At 38.2% G+C, this 11,929-nt stretch overlaps 1 pseudogene; it reads left to right on the top strand.

Moving 5' to 3' along the window:
- The first annotated feature begins 1,338 nt into the window (after positions 1-1,338).
- LOC117074168 lies at positions 1,339-1,713 on the top strand (annotated as a pseudogene).
- The last annotated feature ends 10,216 nt before the right edge of the window (positions 1,714-11,929 follow it).

Below are 11,929 nucleotides of genomic sequence, written 5' to 3'. Positions count from 1 at the left end.
AATCCCCTTTGGTTTAAGCAAGTGCTTCATTTTAATACTTTACCATGCCTCCCTACAACACTGTGACCAGAAAATTCAAAATGAAATTTTAGAATAGAATCACTTCTTTGTGATACCAAATCTTTTTTCTGGATTGCTATATCATTAAAACAGTTCGTGAAGAATATTTATCTTCTTCTTGAAATCATAAAGAGCAAGATGTCCATGAAAATCTTCCTTTTGCAAAGAGTAGTGAGTGGCATTTCCATTCAGTCACCAAAAGTAAAAAATTGCAGGAAAAAGGCCCTGGAGCTTTGGCGTTAGCTGTATAGCTACGTGACTGTACCATATGGATGATTTTGGCCCCCAAGAGAATTTTAGGAAGCCCAAATTGGCAGAATTTGTTGGTTATTTGATTGTATCAAAGATTGTGGCTATTTTAAGCATTCTATTTCACATTATAAAGTATTGAACAAGCTAGATTTATGGAACTGCTTTCCATAATATTATTTCATTTGGAGCTATCATTTTAAATTAATTTTACCTATGACTCACATTATTTTCCAAATCAATACTTTACCAACACAGTGTCATTCGTATATATGGTTAAGTTCAGAGAGGCAATAATTAGCATACATTGACTAGTTGCCCTCACCTCTGTCCCCCACTTGCCCTTAAATCATAAATATTTTTTCTCAACTTTTTAATTTCAGAGGGTACATGTACATGTTTGCTACATGGATAAATTGCATGTCCCTGACGTTTGTAATACAAATGATCCTGTCATCCAGGTAGTGAGCATAGTACCTGATAGGTGGTTTTTCGATCCTTGTTCCTCTCTCTGCCTTCCCCTCTAGTAGGCTCCAGCGTTGTTTCCATCTTTATGTCCATATGTATTCACTGTTGATCTCCTACTTATAAGGGAGAACATGCAGTCTTTGGTTTTCTATACCTACATTAAATTTTAAATCTGAGGCTGGGCGCTGTAATCCCAGCACTTTGGGAGGCCGAGGTGGGCGGATCACGAGGTTAGGAGTTCAAGACCAGCCTGGCCAACATGGTGAAACCCTGTCTCTAGTAAAGATACAAAAAATTAACTGAGCCTGGTGGCAGGCACCTGTAATCCCAGCTACTCAGGAGGCTGAGGCAGGAGAATGGCGTGAACCCGGGAGGTGGAGGTTGTGGTGAGCCAAGATCGTGCCGTTGCCCTCCAGCCTGGGCAACAGGGTGAGACTCTGTCTCAAAAAAAAAAAAAAGTATAATTTTCTTTTCAGAACGATATCTTTTATTTCCAGACTGAGGTACGTTATGCCGAAGTGTTGCATTTCTGTTGTTGGTTAAGAATTATTTCAGTCTTAACAACTACAGAAAGAACTGTTGGCTTTGCAAAATGCCCCACCTCCTGGGATGACTTTAAATGAAAAGAGTGTTCAGAATTCAATTACACAGTCATGTTTACTGGTGAAAATATTCCTGTTCATCCTCATGATTATATATATATATATAGCAATGTTCATACCTGTTTATCCATTCTAACAGAAGACTGGTTCACAGCGCTCTCAGTCCAATCGGTTTGTCTCAGCATTATTAGCATGCTTTCCAGCTGCAAAGAAAAGACACGACCACCAGATAATTCTTTTTATGTGCGAACACGTAACAAGAATCCAAAGGAAACAAAATGGTGGCATAATGATGATACCTGTTGATGTCACTGTTATGATCCTCCTAGCAGAAAATAGTCCCATTGAGAAAATGAGCATTTTGATCATTCAGTCTTAGACTAGAAGTGACCTACAGGCAAGGAAGACTACTTCCTTTTACTGCATTTTCACTGGTGTGCATTCTGGGCACATGCTGATCGCTGGTTCAGTCCAGGCAACTGAAATGCTTTTATTAGTCATACAGTATTAACGCAGGTGTCAGCAGACATCAAATATAATCCGATTTTTTATTTTTATTTTTTAAGCTTTTGGAAAATCTCCAGGTCCTCACGTATTGTGCAATAACAATGACTTCCTTGGCGATTTTGGTATGTTCATTGCCAGAAACGGACATCGTAACAGGAAAAATTTTCATTAACTCCTGCCACTCAATGATTAATGCATAATAGGCCTATGAAATGAACTTATCAGTTACAGTGGGAATATAAATAAAGTGAGGGATCCAACATTACTTTAAAAGTCACCCCAACTGTTTATATTAGAATTCTATGCACTGTGATCCTAAGGTTAACAGCATGAATTAACATGCATCTTTAAAGGACTGTAAGGAAAAATCACTGCATATTTATTTAATACTTTATATCTGCTGTCAAGTTGTTTTGACGTGGAAGATTTTCAAGTAACGCTGGCAGAGAGGTACAGTATGTTATCCTTATGGTGAAAATAAATACATTTGTTGTATATAATTCCTCAATCTCTGAAGTAAAGGTACAAGTAATATAGGGTAAGAGTGGCTTAATCGAGGTTTTATTTTGGAAGAAAAATGGCAGTGATTATTAAATTGCTGCATTCCATGATTTGTGCTTGTTATTTGTACATTAAAGATTTTTTCTAAGTAGGTAACACTTTGTTAACTTCCTGCTAGCCATCAGCATGAGCTCTACTGCCTAAACACTATTTCATTTATTTATATTTGGAAAACCCATAAACATTCGTGTGTGCAATCTTGTTTCTTTTGTTATGTCAGGTTCGAATGTTAAAATACTTTTATTGAAAAACTTTTGTTAAGTTTTGTCTTGTAAATTTTCTTTACTTAAGTATCATCTTGTCCTTTAATCCTGTACCCAAAAATAGGAAATACATTTTTGACAGAAGCTTAATGTTTTAACAAAAGAGTGTGGACATTTTAATTTTAAAATTTAGGCAAAAATCGCAATCAAATAGTATGTTTGCTTATTTGTCTCACGCAGCCTTATAGGTTTTCCTGGAGGGTTTTGTTTTGTTGTTGTTGAAAACATTCTGCTTATAACCAGATGAAATTTACTGTAGAAAAAAAATTGTTGAAAGGTCCACGTGAGTTAATGATACTACAACTAAGTTCTTTTTAAAAAGTGATTAACGTATTTTCCTAAATTATCTTTTTATATATGCAAAATCTGTTTCTACTATAATGTTATTTTTACTCATGCCTTATTGTTGCACTCTTTTTGAAATATCCTGCAGTGAATTTATGAATCAGTTTGGGCTTAAAACTAAAAACCAGTTGGCTGAAACGTTTGAAATATGTACCCCAATTGGTAAATAATATTTTTAAATGTTTTTTAATCTGTATAGATGACATTTTGTAGCTTTGTACATGTTGTTAATTAAGGGCATATAATTCTACCCTCTAAAAGTATAATTGCTGAACTCAGGGGTAGGTAGACTCAAAAATATGTCTGCTATAGAAATAACTAGAAAAAATTAAAGCTGTGGCCAACCACCAAATTGTAGACACTGTCTATATACTGCTAGTTAACAATTGCCACTTTAAAAAAATTATAAACATTTTTGTTCTATCTTGACTAGATATACTTAAGTTCTCACAGTGATCTCTGTCAGTTTTATTAGCTGGCCTGTTCAACCAAGACAGAAAGTCTTTGAATTACTCATAGTTTTAAAATGCTTTTAACATGAAAAATTGCAGCTGCAAATTATGTATTTTCATATTTTACATAACTGCTCTACACTACTGTTTGACCTGATCTTTTTCTGGGGGTTAGGGAGGAATCTCTTTCCATATTACTGGTCCTCTTGCTAAAATGCCTTTATACAGAAATGACTGGTGACATTTATTCACCAAAGGAATTAATATACTGGGTCAAAGATTAACAATGCTATATTATAGAGTAATTGAGTTTTTTATAACAATATTTTAACATACCTCTCTCTCTCCATACAAATGCCATAAAGTAAACTAAATGAAACAAAGGAAAGTAGAGGAAAATGAAATAATTTTGGTACATCTTATGGTTTAAAGAGAAGAAAATAAGATGACATATCCTAAAATATAGGAGCACAAACATTCAAAATTCATAATCAGATTAACAACACACTCTTGAATCTGGGAATCATTAAAAACTCTTTGCACTTAGATTTAATTTATATGTAAGTTACATTATTAAAAGTCATAAGGCATTTATCTGAGTCATTGCTCTATAGAGGGCAATGAATGACTGGCTTGTAATAATAAAAAGAATATTTAGGCTGGGCATGGTAGCTCACAACTATAATCCCAGCACTTTGGGATGCTGAGGTAGGTGGATCACTTGAGGTCAGGAATTCGAGACCAGCCTGACCAACATGGAGAAACCCCATCTCTACTAAAAATACGAAATTACCCAGGCGTGGAGGTGCATGCCTGTGTCCCCAGCTACTCAGGAGGCTGAGGCAGGAAAATTGCTTGAACCCAGGAGGCAGAGGTTGAAGTGAGCTGAGATTGCACCGTTGCACTCCAGCCTGGGCAACAAGAGCAAAACTCCATCCCCCCCCCAAAAAAAAAAATTCTCTATGATGTATAATATGTTGTTGAAAGACAACCAGAATATCAAGAAAATGTATATAGGAATATGCTACTTGCCTCCTTCTTCCCTCATGGGGCACTATTTGCTTCATAGACCTACTGAATTAGACTTTCATACTTAGAAGATAATGTACACTCTTCTTTTTTATTTATTTGTTTTTAGGTCATTCTCCTGGTTTGCCAAATTCTGTTAAGATGGTGATACATTAACTTCCTTATTTATGCATGCTTAGATCATGAAAATGGTGTCCTTCCATTTTTTTTTTTTTTTTTTTGTCAAGTAGGGATTAATGCCATTGGTTTTAAAGGGAAAGATTGTTTTCAGTTTTTAAGATAGTTAAAAAAAATACATTTTACGGTTGTTCTCTTAAGGAATTAATATTCACTTCTGAAGGACTTACTTGTAATATGTAATATGTAATTTATGATTTTAGCCAGCAGAGAAATAAAGCATTTTTAACCCCCAGAATAAAGTGCTGGAAATAACTTTTATATAGTCAAGAGTTCACCTGGAGATAGATCTTAATCCTTGTTGTTTAGACTAGGAATATCAATATTTGGTATAAAGTAACTAGAATAGTTTATTACTTTTTCCCTTGTGAAATTTTAAATATATGTAAATATATATATCATTAGATTCCTGTGGTGGATAATAATTTCTTCAGATTCTAAAACAGGTGTCTAGTGACTGCTTAATTATTTCCAAATCACATCAAAGATGAATTGGTAAATAATGGATATGACTAGTGATATGAAACTGGTTATGTAACTACATATTACTTGTTTCTGGTAATCAAGTCTTTTTTTTTAATTTTTTTTTATTATACTTTAAGTTCTAGGGTACATGTGCATACATGTAGGTTTGTTACATATGTATACTTGTGCCATGTTGGTGTGCTGCACCCATCAACTCGTCAGCACCCATCAATTCATCATTTATATCAGATATAACTCCCAATGCAATCCCTCCCCCCTCCCCCCTCCCCATGATAGGCCCCGGTGTGTGATGTTCCCCTTCCCGAGTCCAAGTGATCTCATTGTTCAGTTCCCACCTATGAGTGAGAACATGCGGTGTTTGGTTTTCTGTTCTTGTGATAGTTTGCTAAGAATGGTGGTTTCCAGCTGCATCCATGCATCCATGTCCCTACAAAGGACGCAAACTCATCCTTTTTTATGGCTGCATAGTATTCCATGGTGTATATGTGCCACATTTTCTTAATCCAGTCTGTCACTGATGGACATTTGGGTTGATTCCAAGTCTTTGCTATTGTGAATAGTGCTGCAATAAACATACGTGTGCATGTGTCTTTATAGCAGCATGATTTATAATCCTTTGGGTATATACCCAGTAGTGGGATGGCTGGGTCATATGGTACATCTAGTTCTAGATCCTTGAGGAATTGCCATACTGTTTTCCATAATGGTTGAACTAGTTTACAATCCCACCAACAGTGTAAAAGTGTTCCTATTTCTCCACATCCTCTCCAACACCTGTGTTTCCTGACTTTTGAATGATTGCCATTCTAACTGGTGTGAGATGGTATCTCATTGTGGTTTTGATTTGCATTTCTCTGATGGTGAGTGATGATGAGCATTTTTTCATGTGTCTGTTGGCTGTATGAATGTCTTCTTTTGAGAAATGTCTGTTCATATCCTTTGCCCACTTTTTGATGGGGTTGTTGTTTTTTTCTTGTATATTTGTTTGAGTTCTTTGTAGATTCTGGATATTAGCCCTTTGTCAGATGAGTAGACTGCAAAAATTTTCTCCCATTCTGTAGGTTGCCTGTTCACTCTGATGGTAGTTTCTTTTGCTGTGCAGAAGCTCTTTAGTTTAATTAGATCCCATTTGTCCATTTTGGCTTTTGCTGCCGTTGCTTTTGGTGTTTTAGACATGAAGTCCTTGCCCATGCCTATGTCCTGAATGGTACTAGCTAGGTTTTCTTCTGGGGTTTTTATGGTATTAGGTCTAACATTTAAGTCTCTAATCCATCTTGAATTAATCTTCGTATAAGGAGTAAGGAAAGGATCCAGTTTCAGCTTTCTACTTATGGCTAGCCAATTTTCCCAGCACCATTTATTAAATAGGGAATCCTTTCCCCATTTCTTGTTTCTCTCAGGTTTGTCAAAGATCAGATGGCTGTAGATGTGTGGTATTATTTCTGAGGACTCTGTTCTGTTCCATTGGTCTATATCTCTGTTTTGGTACCAGTACCATGCTGTTTTGGTGACTGTAGCCTTGTAGTATAGTTTGAAGTCAGGTAGCGTGACGCCTCCAGCTTTGTCCTTTTGACTTAGGATTGTCTTGGCAATGCGGGCTCTTTTTTGGTTCCATATGAATTTTAAAGCAGTTTTTTCCAATTCAGTGAAGAAACTCATTGGTAGTTTGATGGGGATGGCATTGAATCTATAAATAACCTTGGGCAGTATGGCCATTTTCACGATATTGATTCTTCCTATCCATGAGCATGGTATGTTCTTCCATTTGTTTGTGTTCTCTTTTATTTCACTGAGCAGTGGTTTGTAGTTCTCCTTGAAGAGGTCCTTTACATCCCTTGTAAGTTGGATTCCTAGGTATTTTATTCTCTTTGAAGCAATTGTGAATGGAAGTTCATTCCTGATTTGGCTCTCTGCTTGTCTGTTACTGGTGTATAAGAATGCTTGTGATTTTTGCACATTAATTTTGTATCCTGAGACTTTGCTGAAGTTGCTTATCAGCTTAAGGAGATTTTGGGCTGAGACAATGAAGTTTTCTAAATATACAATCATGTCATCTGCAAACAGGGACAATTTGACTTCTTCTTTTCCTAACTGAATACCCTTGATTTCTTTCTCTTGCCTGATTGCCCTAGCCAGAACTTCCAGCACTATGTTGAACAGGAGTGGTGAGAGAGGGCATCCTTGTCTTGTGCCAGTTTTCAAAGGGAATTTTTCCAGTTTTTGCCCATTCAGTATGATATTAGCTGTGGGTTTGTCATAAATAGCTCTTATTGTTTTGAGGTATGTTCCATCAATACCGAATTTATTGAGCGTATTTAGCATGAAGGGCTGTTGAATTTTGTCAAAAGCCTTTTCTGCATCTATTGAGATAATCATGTGGTTCTTGTCTTCGGTTCTGTTTATACGCTGGATTACGTTTATTGATTTGCGAATGTTGAACCAGCCTTGCATCCCAGGGATGAAGCCCACTTGATCATGGTGGATAAGCTTTTTGATGTGCTGCTGAATCCGGTTTGCCAGTATTTTATTGAGGATTTTGGCATCGATGTTCATCAGGGATATTGGTCTAAAATTCTCTTTTTTTGTTATGTCTCTGCCAGGCTTTGGTATCAGGATGATGTTGGCCTCATGAAATGAGTTAGGGAGGATTCCCTCTTTTTCTATTGATTGGAATAGTTTCAGAAGGAATGGTACCAGCTCCTCTTTGTACCTCTGGTAGAATTCAGCTGTGAATCCATCTGGTCCTGGACTTTTTTTCGTGGATAGGCTATTAATTATTGCCTCAATTTCAGAGCCTGCTATTGGTCTATTCAGGGATTCAACTTCTTCCTGGTTTAGTCTTGGAAGAGTGTAAGTGTCCAGGAAATTATCCATTTCTTCTAGATTTTCTAGTTGATTTGTGTAGAGGTGTTTATAGTATTCTCTGATGGTAGTCTGTATTTCTGTGGGGTCGGTGGTGATATCCCCTTTATCATTTTTTATTGTGTCTATTTGATTCCTCTCTCTTTTCTTCTTTATTAGTCTTGCTAGCAGTCTGTCAATTTTGTTGATCTTTTCAAAAAACCAACTCCTGGATTCATTGATTTTTTAGAGGGTTTTTTGTGTCTCTATCTCCTTCAGTTCTGCTCTGATCTTAGTTATTTCTTGCCTTCTGCTAGCTTTTGAATGTGTTTGCTCTTGCCTCTCTAGTTCTTTTAATTGTGATATTAGAGTGTCAATTTTAGATCTTTCCTGCTTTCTCTTGTGGGCATTTAGTGCTATAAATTTCCCTCTACACACTGCTTTAAATGTGTCCCAGAGATTCTGGTATGTTGTATCTTTGTTCTCATTGGTTTCAAAGAACATCTTTATTTCTGCCTTCATTTCGTTATGTACCCAGTAGTCATTCGGAGCAGGTTGTTCAGTTTCCATGTAGTTGAGCGGTTTTGATTGAGTTTCTTAGTCCTGAGTTCTAGTTTGATTGCCCTGTGGTCTGAAAGACAGTTTGTTATCATTTCTGTTCTTGTACATTTGCTGAGGAGTGCTTTACTTCCAATTATGTGGTCAATTTTGGAATAAGTACGATGTGGTGCTGAGAAGAATGTATATTCTGTTGATTTGGGGTGGAGAGTTCTATAGATGTCTATTAGGTCCGCTTGGTGCAGAGATGAGTTCAATTCCTGGATATCCTTGTTAACTTTCTGTCTCGTTGATCTGTCTAATGTTGACAGTGGAGTGTTGAAGTCTCCCATTATTATTGTATGGGAGTCTAAGTCTCTTTGTAAGTCTCTAAGGACTTGCTTTATGAATCTGGGTGCTCCTGTATTGGGTGCATACACATTTAGGAGAGTTAGCTCTTCCTGTTGAATTGATCCCTTTACCATTATGTAATGGCCTTCTTTGTCTCTTTTGATCTTTGATGGTTTAAAGTCTGTTTTATCAGACACTAGGATTGCAACCCCTGCTTTTTTTTGTTCTCCATTTGCTTGGTAGATCTTCCTCCATCCCTTTATTTTGAGCCTATGTATGTCTCTGCATGTGAGATGGGTCTCCTGAATACAGCAGACTGATGGGTCTTGACTCTTTATCCAGTTTGCCAGTCTGTATCTTTTAATAGGAGCATTTAGTCCAGTTACATTGAAGGTTAATACTGTTATGTGTGAACTTCATCCTGCCATTATGATATTAACTGGTTATTTTGCTCATTAGTTGATGCAGTTTCTTCCTAGCCTCGATGGTCTTTACATTTTGGCATGTTTTTGCAATGGCTGGTACCGGTTGTTCCTTTCCATGTTTAGGGCTTCCTTCAGGGTCTCTTGTAAGGCAGTCCTGGTAGTGACAAAATCTCTAAGCATTTGCTTATCTGTAAAGGATTTTATTTCTCCTTCACTTATGAAACTTAGTTTGGCTGGATATGAAATTCTGGGTTTAAAATTCTTTTCTTTAAGAATGTTGAATATTGGCCCCCACTCTCTTCTGGCTTGTAGAGTTTGTGCCGAGAGATCTGCTGTTAGTCTGATGGGCTTCCCTTTGTGGGTAACCCGACCTTTCTCTCTGGCTGCCCTTAAGATTCTTTCCTTCATTTCAACTTTGGTGAATCTGGCAATTATGTGTCTTGGAGTTGCTCTTCTGGAGGAGTATCTTTGTGGCGTTCTCTGTATTTCCTGAATTTGAATGTTGGCCTGCCCTACTAGGTTGGGGAAGTTCTCCTGGATGATATCTGAAGAATGTTTTCCAACTTGGTTCCATTTTCCCCCTCACTTTCAGGCACCCCAATCGGACGTAGATTTGATCTTTTTACATAATCCCATACTTCTTGCAGGCTTTGTTCATTTCTTTTTCTTCTTTTTTCTTTTGATTTCTCTTCTTGCTTCATTTCATTCATTTGATCCTCAATCGCTGATACTCTTTCTTCCAGTTGATCGAGTCGGTTACTGAAGCTTGTGCATTTGTCACGTATTTCTCGTGTCATGGTTTTCATCTCTGTCATTTCATTTATGACCTTCTCTGCATTAATTATTCTAGCTATCAATTCTTCCACTCTTTTTTCAAGATTTTTAGTTTCTTTGCGCTGGGTACGTAATTCCTCCTTTAGCTCTGAGAAGTTTGATGGACTGAAGCCTTCTTCTCTCATCTCGTCAAAGTCATTCTCTGACCAGTTTTGATCCGTTGCTGGCGATGGGCTGTGCTCCTTTGCAAGGGGAGATGCACTCTTATTTTTTGAATTTCCAGCTTTTCTGCCCTGCTTTTTCCCCATCTTTGTGGTTTTATCTGCCTCTGGTCTTTGATGATGGTGACGTACTGATGGGGTTTTGGTATAGGTGTCCTTCCTGTTTGATAGTTTTCCTTCTAACAGTCAGGACCCTCAGCTGTAGGTCTGTTGGAGATTGCTTGAGGTCCACTCCCGACCCTGTTTGCCTGGGTATCAGCAGCAGAGGTTGCAGAAGATAGAATATTGCTGAACAGTGAATGTACTTGTCTGATTCTTACTTTGGAAGCTTCCTCTCAGGGGTGTACTCCACCCTGTGAGGTGTGGGGTGTCAGACTGCCCCTAGTGGGGGATGTCTCCCAGTTAGGCTACTCAGGGGTCAGGGACCCACTTGAGCAGGCAGTCTGTCCCTTCTGAGATCTCAACCTCCATGTTGGGAGATCCACTGCTCCCTTCAAAGCTGTCAGACAGAGTTGCTTGCGTCTGCAGAGGTTCCTGCTGCTTTTGTTGTTGTTGTTGTTTACTGTGCCCTGTCCCCAGAGGTGGAGTCTACAGAGACAGGCAGGTTTCCTTGGGCTGCTGTGAGCTCCACCCAGTCCGAGCTTCCCAGCGGCTTTGTTTACCTACTTAAGCCTCAGCAATGGCGGGCGCCCCTCCCCCAGCCTCGCTGCTGCCTTGCGATTAGATCGCAGACTGCTGTGCTAGCAATGAGGGAGGCTCTGTGGCCGTGGGACCCTCCTGGCCAGGTGTGGGATATATTCTCCTGGTGTGCCCGTTTGCTTAAAGCGCAGTATTGGGGTGGGAGTCACCCGATTTTCCAGGTGTTGTGTGTCTCAGTTCCCCTGGCTAGGAAAAGGGATTTCCTTCCCCCTTGCGCTTCCCAGGTGAGGTGATGCCTCACCCTGCTTCAGCTCTCACTGGTCGGGCTGCAGCAGCTGACCAGCACCGATTGTCCGGCACTCCCTAGTGAGATGAGCCCAGTACCTCAGTTGCAAATGCAGAAATCACCGGTCTTCTGTGTCTCTTGCGCTGGGAGTTGGAGACTGGAGCTGTTCCTATTCGGCCATCTTGCTCCGGACATTTTCAAGTCTTATTTTTTAAAAGCTTACTGTTTTTGAGAATTGAGATATTTAAAACTCATTATAACTTTTTCCTAAAAATAGAAGAAAAGAAGAGGTACTGTGTATTCAAAAAGTTGTTTAAATAAAGAATTCAGTGTCACAAAAAAAGGAATTAATTTCGGTCTTTATTTAAATTGCTTTAGTTGTTTCACATAAAGAATATATGCTTATTGTAAAGAAGAAATCAAATGACATAGAAGTATGTGAAGTAAAAAGCCCAGTCTGTGTCAACTCTTCTTACCCACTCACCAAGTGTAAGCACTTTTAAGGTTGATGTGTATCCTTTCAATCACTTCTATGCATGTCTAAACACTATTTATAATGCGTAGCAAAAAATGAGATGATACAACATACGTTGTCCCATAACTTGCCTTATTTGTACAACATGTATCATAAACAATCTTTCATTTCAATATATTCA

The sequence above is a fragment of the Trachypithecus francoisi genome, unplaced genomic scaffold (assembly GCF_009764315.1).
Source record: "Trachypithecus francoisi isolate TF-2019V2 unplaced genomic scaffold, Tfra_2.0 Lachesis_group5, whole genome shotgun sequence".
NCBI classification, from domain to species: domain Eukaryota; kingdom Metazoa; phylum Chordata; class Mammalia; order Primates; family Cercopithecidae; genus Trachypithecus; species Trachypithecus francoisi.
This window is presented reverse-complemented; position numbering and strand designations above follow the sequence as displayed.